Consider the following 8,223-nt stretch of genomic DNA (forward strand, 5'->3'; position numbering starts at 1 on the left):
TCTGATGCTGGTTGATGAGTGTCAGCATTAGATGCACCATAGGCCTGAGAAGCAGCGACAGGTTATTGGAGCAGCTGGTTGAAATACCTGTTGGATTGTACTGCCTCTATATTGTAAGGAAATGTGATAGTTTGGTCTGCCAATGAAACAAAAAATCTTTTATGGGAGGAGGTGGTGAGACACAAAGATCATTTTGCTTAAAGCTTGCTGGACATTGTGTGTCAGAAACTGAGGCTCCCTAGCTGGTACAGAGTCTACCGAGATGCTAACATGAATTTGGAATTGGGCTTAGTGTGCCAAATAAATCCCGTTGGTCTGCAAGTAATGGTAAATAGGAGTGCTAATACTTATCTGGGGTTTGAGAGATTGCATCCCAAAATCACAATAGACATTGTAAGCCCTATTTCATGCTAACTAAAGTTATAGCTTACAAAGGCCTTGAAAGGATTCTGAATATCAGCAATCTTATCGCTCACCTTTCTATCACAACCCTTTTGACCCCTGGTTATCTTCCCAGTTTATCACGTGTGCAAGAATTGGGGTATAATACAGAAACAACGTGTCTGGTCCAAATGCTGGATTGCACAGAGACAGTAAGGAGGAGGGGAATTGTGTATTTAAGGGGTGATTCTAGACCCAAAGCCCATGGTCCCCCTGTCCATTAAAATTAATGGTTGGAAAATTATGGGCTGCTGCCCATGATATTCCATGATGCAATCCTTGCCGCCACCAATCATCTCAGTTGTGGAATCAGCTGTGTAATGTGCCAGTGGGAGCATCATTGAAGGCATGAATCTCTCTATTATGTTCTGATTGCATTATAAATATTTTTTGAATGGGCTCCCTTCAGATTGGCATTTGCTATCTCTACAAACCATGAGGTTGAGGTGGGTAACTGTAGAGTACAAATTGCAGCTGGCAAAATCTTTTGTACTGTGGCTCTGAATTGCATTTGCCCACTAGAATAGAGCCTAATCCGTGTGTTTACAAACATGTTTGGGGGGGGCCATACTCACTTGCCAGTCTTTTGTAATTTCTTAACTCCAAGTCTGGAAAGCAGTATCCACACCCTGAAAACACTAAAAGGACTCTGTGTAATTTCTCTCAAAGTTCAATATGCTGCCTGGTACTTTTTAACATTGAGCTGGAGTTATACTCCCAGGCGGTATAACCTGTCCAGGGAGGGTCTCGTACCACCTGAATGCAGTGTGTCCTGGAGTAGTTGCATGGCTGAATTGCTGCTATAATTGGTGGAGATAAGCTTGATGAATTGGAACAAACAAGAATGTAATAAAGATAGCCTGTAGTTTATCCCGATGGTTCAGGCATACCCAACAATCTCAAGTGGTCAAAATAGAGTTGACTTAAATTTAGATCCAGGAGACCTGCTAGCAGGCAGTTATAAACTCCCCATTTCATTGGCGTGAAAATCCCGGCCTCCCCAGGCCTGTACAAAGTTTCTACGGACCCGGGAAGGCATCGGAAAAGCTGGTTTTCAGCGCGCAATGTACGTGCGTTGAAAACCGGCTTTACCGATCAGTTAGGAGCTTGATAGATGATCCGCAGATTGGGAGCGAGGACATCTTTACGGGAAAGATTGCGATATTTACGCATATCTTGCCCGGCAAATGTCCTCAAAAATCTTGAGCCTGAAAAAGCTGGCATATAGCCTACTTTTACAGGTGAAAGTGTTTAAAAACACACAAAAACATTAAAATTAAATTAAATAAACACATGCAAACATATTTTATTGTTTAAAAACCCTCCCCACTATGGTAAATTTATTTTAAGGCATAATTTAAAAAAAAGTTTTTAAAAAGTCAGGAAAGTATTTTTTTTCCTAAGAACTTTAATTTAAATGAATCTTAAATATGTAGTGTATTTTTCTATTTGTTATTAGTGTTGTGTGTGTTTGGGGGACTTCTCATTCATCATAATGGGAACTCCGTAAGTTGGAGAAGGAGAGTCTCCTCATTCTAAATTGGAACATAAGAACATAAGAAATAGGAGCAGGAGTAGGCCACCTGGCCCCTCAAGCCTGCTCTGCCATTTAACAAGATCATGGCTGATCTGATCATGGTCTCATCTCCACTTCCCTGCCCACTCCCTATAACCCATATCGCTCAAAAATCTGTCTATCTCCACCTTAAATATATTCAATGACCCAGGCTCCACAGCTCCCTGGGGCAGAGAATTCCATAGATTTACAACCCTCAGAAGAAATTCTTCCTCAGCTTAGTTTTAAATGGGCGGCCCCTTATTTTGAGACTATGTCCCCTAGTTTTAGTTTCCCCTATGGGTGGAAATATCCTCTCTGCATTCACCTTGTCGAGCCCCCTCATTATCTTATAAGTTGCGATAAGATCACACCTCATTCTTCTGAACTCCAATGAGTATAGGCCCAATTTACTTAACCTATCTTCATAAGTCAACACCCTCAGCTCCGGAATCAACCTAGTGAACCTTCTCTGAATAGCCTCTAATGCAAGTATATCCTTCCTTTAAATACGGAGACCAAAACTGTACGCAGTATTCTGGGTGTGGCCTCACCAATACCCTGTACATTTGTAGCAGGACTTCTCTGCTTTTATACTCTATCCCCCTTGCAATAAAGGCCAACATTCCATTTGCCTTCCTGATCACTTGCTGTACCTGCATACTCACATTTTGTGTTTCATGCACAAGGACCCCCAGGTCCCTATGTACTGCAGCACTTTGCAATTTTTCTCTCTTTAAATTAGAATTTGCTTTTCTATTTTTTCTGCCAAAGTGGATAACCTCACATTTTCCCACATTATACTCCATCTGTCAAATTTTTGCCCACTCACTTAGCCTGTCTATATCCCTTTGCAGATTTTTTGTGTGCTCCTCACAGTTTGCTTTCCCACCTATCTTTATATCATCAGCAAACTTGGCTACATCGCACTCAGTCCCTTCATCCAAGTCATTGTAAATAGTTGAGGACCCAGCACCGATCCCTGCGGCACCCCACTAGTTACTGTTTGCCAACCAGCAAATGACCCATTTATTCCCAACTCTCTCTTTTCTGTTAGTTAGCCAATCCTCTACCAATGCTAATATATTACCCCCAACCCTGTGAACTTTTATCTTGTGCAGTAACCTTTTATGTGGCATCTTATCGAATCCAAATACATCACATCCACTGGTTCCCCCTTTTCCACCCTGCTCGTTACATCCTCAAAGTACTCCAGCAAATGTCAAACATGATTTCCCTTTCATAAAACCATGCTGACTCTGCTTGATTGAATTATACTTTTCCAAATGTCCTGCTACTGCTTCCTTAATAATGGACTCCAGCATTTTCCCAATGACAGATGTTAGGCTAACTGGTCTATAGTTTCCTGCTTTTTGTCTGCCTCTTTTTTTTTTTAAAAGAGAGGCGTTACATTTGCGGTTTTCCAATCCGCTGGGACTGCCTCAGAATCCAGGGAATGTTGGTAGATTACAACCAATGCATCCACTATCTCTGCAAGCGAGACATTTCTTTCTTTTTTCTCTTTGTCTATAATGGCAGCTGGTCATTACTACGCCATTCACACCTTATCCAGATTAACTGTTTTCTAACCTCTATCATTACCATTTCAATTCGGCCCATCATCCCTTTTGTCTCTCTAATCTCTCCTGCCTTCCACCCTATAACAGGCCTTCCTGTCTGTTCTTCCCCTTCCCCTTTCAGTGCTTAACAATGTGCTCTTTTCGAACATTCGCCAATTCTGACGAAGGGTCGTTGAATCGAAACGTTAACTCTGTTTTTCTCTCCACAGGTGCTGCCTGACCCGCTGAGATTTTCAGCATTCTCGGTTTTTACTTTGGATTACTAGTCCAGTAACATAATGATGATGGCACCATACCCCCAAATGCTGAGCAGGTTTTTCCAAAGGGATAAAGATGGAATTGCTAATGGGAATGAAGAATGACAAGGGGAAGGATAGAGGGTACAATGGGAGTAAGGTGATAGTGGGGAATCTGAGTGATTGGGAAGCAGCTGGGAAGGGAATGCAGCCACTGAGAACCACATTATCCACTAATCCCTCACCCCAAATGCATTCTGCAACCATTAGTGGGTTGCTTTCATGTTGCAACACCCACCATTTCCCACCGAAGAGTGAAGGAAGAGGGACTAATAGAAACAGCAACTTTAAGACAGTGAATACAGCTAAAGAAAGACAGATTTGTACTTATATCATACCTTTCATGACCTCAGGACATCCAAAAGTGCTTTACTGCCAATGAAGTACTTTTTGAAATGTAACCACTATTGTAATGTAGGAAACGCAGCAATTAATTTGTGTACAGCAAGGTCCCACAAACATCAATGTGATAATGGCCCAAGATAGTCTGTTTTAGTTATGTTGGTTGAGGAGTAAATATTGGTCAAGACTCCAGGGAGAATTCCCCTGCTCTTAAAAATAGTGTCATTGGTGCTTTTATGCCCACTTGAGAGGGCAGACAGGGCCTCGGTTTAATGTCTCATCCAAAAGACGACACCTCCGACAGTGCAGTGCTCTCTCAGTACTGCACTGGAGTGTCAGCATAGATTTTGTGCTCAAGTCTCGAGTGGATCTTGACACAACCTCTGACTCGCAGGCGAGAGTTAACCAACCGAGAGAGAGATTATATTTTCTGATCTATCGTGCAATACCTTTGGAGATCCACCAGTAGATTAAAACAATCCTTAGTTTAAAAAAAAATTACCTAAATATTGAGAATCCAATGTACTTGAGCAATAGATTGGACTAATGCCTTTCTCAAAATAAACTATTCTCTTGCATGATCAGTGGCACATGGTTTATTCTGTATAAATCATTGGCCTTGCTGTAAAATACAGCAACTTCTGTTGAAACATCACACTTTTGGTCAAATTTTCAGACATTTCAATTTCTGGAACTGGCTCTTCAGAAAACTTACCTCTACTACTTTAGTCAATTCTCACTGCAGCCAACAGGGTTTCTCCTTTTAAAGATGCTTTTTATATTTTTTTCCCAATGGCAGCATGAAATCAATCATCATATCACAGATGGTATTAATGAGTATGTGTGGCTCAGAACTCTCAAAATGATATGCCCTTAGTGTTGCTAGGCAGCATAACCCTTTTAAATCTACAACTGATTCTTCTACAATTTCCACATTGAATAGGTGTGCATTTTTAAATATGCATAAATTATATAATGTGGTTTATATCTCTTTTCAATTCTTCAATGTAAAATGTATAGATCAATTTGTGATCTGTGGCAAATATTACGTGTTTTATAATTTGCTTGAATCTCAAGACTTGCCTCTTTGGTCGCACTTTTGGCCATTTCCCATAACATCTCTCCTATTTCATGCTTGTATTCTTTGTTACAGCTCCGGCTCTGTTCCAACGCTGCATGAGGTAGGCAAAGCCATAAAACAGCTCAAGAATAACAAGGCTATGGGTGCGGATGGAATTCCTGCTGAGGTGCTAAGATATGGCGGAGAGGTGCTGTTGGCGCAGATACATGGCCTCATCTCTCTCATCTGGAGGGGGGAGAGCACGCCGGGAGATCTCAGAGATGCAGTGATCGTGTCCATTTTTTAAAAAGGGGAACAAATCCGACTGCGGCAACTACAGGGGAATCTCCCTGCATTCAACCACTGGGAAGGTTGTCACTAGAGTTCTCCTCAACCATCTTCTCCCTGTGGCCAAGGAGCTCCTCCCGGAGTCACAGTGTGGATTTCATCCCCTACGGGGAACAACGGACATGATCTTTGCAGCACGACAGCTGCAGGAAAAATGTAGGGAGTAACGCCAGCCCTTCTACATGGCCTTTTTCGATCTTACAAAGGCCATTGACACTGTCGACCGTGAGGGCCTATTGAGTGTCCTCCTCCGTTTTGGATGCCCCCAAAAGTTTGTCAACATCCTTCGCCTGCTCCAAGACGACATGCAGGCCGTGATCCATTACAGACCCATTCCACATCTGGACCAGGGTCAAACAGGGCTGCGTCATCGCTCCAACCCTCTTAATCTTCCTCGCTGCCATGCTCCACCTCACTGTCAACAAGCTCCCCGCTGGAGTGGAACTAAACTGCAGAACCAGTGGGAAGCTGTTTAACCTACGCCGCCTCCAGGCCAGGTCCAAGATCACCATAATCTCTGTCGTTGAACTATAGTACGCAGACGATGCCTGCGTCTGCGCACATTCTGAGGCTGAACTCCAGGATATAGTCGAAGTATTCACCGAGGCATATGAAAACCTGGGCATTACACTTAATATCAGTAAGACAAAGGTCCTCCACTGGCCTGTCCTCACCGCACAGCACGGCCCCCCAGTCATTAAGATTCACAACGCGGCCCTCGACGACGTGGACCACTTCCCATACCACGGGAGCCTCTTGTCAACAAAGGCAGACATTGATGTGGAGATTCAACATCGCCTCCAGTGCGCCAGTGCAGCCTTCGGCCGCCTGAGAAAAAGAGTTTTCGAGGACCAGGCCCTCAAACCTACCACCAAGCTCATGGTCTACAGGGCTGTAATAATACCCGCCCTCCTGTATGGGTCAGAGGCATGGACGATGTACAGAAGACACATCAAGTCGCTGGAGATATATCACCAACGATGTCTCCGCAAGATCCTGCAAATCCCCTAGGAGGACAGACGCACCAACATCAGTGTCCTCGCCCAAGCTAACATCCCCAGCATTGAAGCATTAACCACACTCGATCAGCTTCGCTGGGCAGGCCATTTAGTTTGCATGCCAGGCAAGACACTCCCCAAGCAATTGCTCTATGCGGAGCTCCTTCACAGCAAACGAGCCAAAGTTGGGCAGCGGAAACATTATAAGGACACCCTCAAAGCCTCCCTGATGAAATGCAACATCACCACTGACACTTGGGAGACCCTGGCCGAAGACCGCCCTACGTGGAGAAAATGCATCCGGGAGGGAGTTGAGTTCTTCGAATCTCAATGCTGCGAGCGTGAAGAGGTCAGGCGCAGGCAGCGGAAGGAACGTGTGGTAAATCAGTGCCACGTCCCCCTTCCTCCGACAAATATCTGTCCCACCTGTGACGGGGTCTGTGGCTCTCATGTTGGACTATTCAGCCACCAAAGAACTCATTTTAGGAGTGGAAGCAAGTCTTCATCGATTCCGAGGGACTACCCTATGATGATGATGACCGCTCCGGCTCTCCCAGCACGTTTCTGCTTTACCAAAGGTCTACTGAGTTTCCTAAGATCCGGAACCTGTGCCCTTGCAATTGCAGCGAATGAGATGATACGCCCGGAATTAACAATTAGTGGTATGGTAGCGTAGTGATTATGTTACTGGGCTCGTAATAGAGAGGCTTGGACTAATGATCCAGAGACATAATTTCAAATCCCACCTTGGCAGCTGGGGAATTTAAAAAAGATAGTATCAGTAATGGTGACCATGAAACTACCGGATTGTCATGAAAACCCATCTGGTTCACTAATGTCCTTTTAAGGAAGGAAATCTGCAGTTTTTCCCCGGTCTGGTCGATAATGGCCCTCTGAAATGGCCTAGCAAGCCACTCAGTTGTCAAGAGGTGGATCACCGCCACCTTCTCCAGGGCAATTGGGGATGGGTCATAAATGCTGACCTTGCCAGCAATGCCCACATCCTGTGAAAGAATAAAATAAATTGTACTGGACCAGCAATCCAGAGGCCTGGACTAATAATCCAGAGAGCGTAACTTCAAATCTCACTGTGGCAATTTGAGTATTTGAATTCAGTTTATATTAAAAAAGAGAACCTGGGAACAAAAAGCTGGTACTTTTTGGAACATATTTCTCGGCAGTGTGACATTTGGTGAAACTGCTTTTTGTAGATCTATACAATGCAATGTTGCATGTGAATGTTGTGGATTTGCAGTACAAACATGGAGTTTGAAAATTCAGTCAGCATTGAAGATTTGAGAGAATTCTTCAATTTCTAAATAGTCCCTGATCTGCGCAAGGCCACTTTAGCCCAAATTTGATACAGGTTGAGATGATCTCTCCACAAGTCCTTGGACCCAGCTGAGCATGGTAAGCAGACTACATCAGCAAAATGAAGCAACTTGCATTTGCTCATAGAATGGTTACAGCACAGGAGGCCATTCGACCCATCGAGCCAGTGCCGGCTCTCTGCAAGATCGCTTCAGTAAGTCCCATTCCCCCGTCCTTTCCCTGTAGTCCTGCAAAATTTTTCCTTCAGGTACTCATCCAATTCTCTTTTAAA

The sequence above is a fragment of the Pristiophorus japonicus genome, chromosome 13 (genome assembly GCF_044704955.1).
Source record: "Pristiophorus japonicus isolate sPriJap1 chromosome 13, sPriJap1.hap1, whole genome shotgun sequence".
In the NCBI taxonomy this organism is placed as follows: Eukaryota; Metazoa; Chordata; class Chondrichthyes; family Pristiophoridae; genus Pristiophorus; species Pristiophorus japonicus.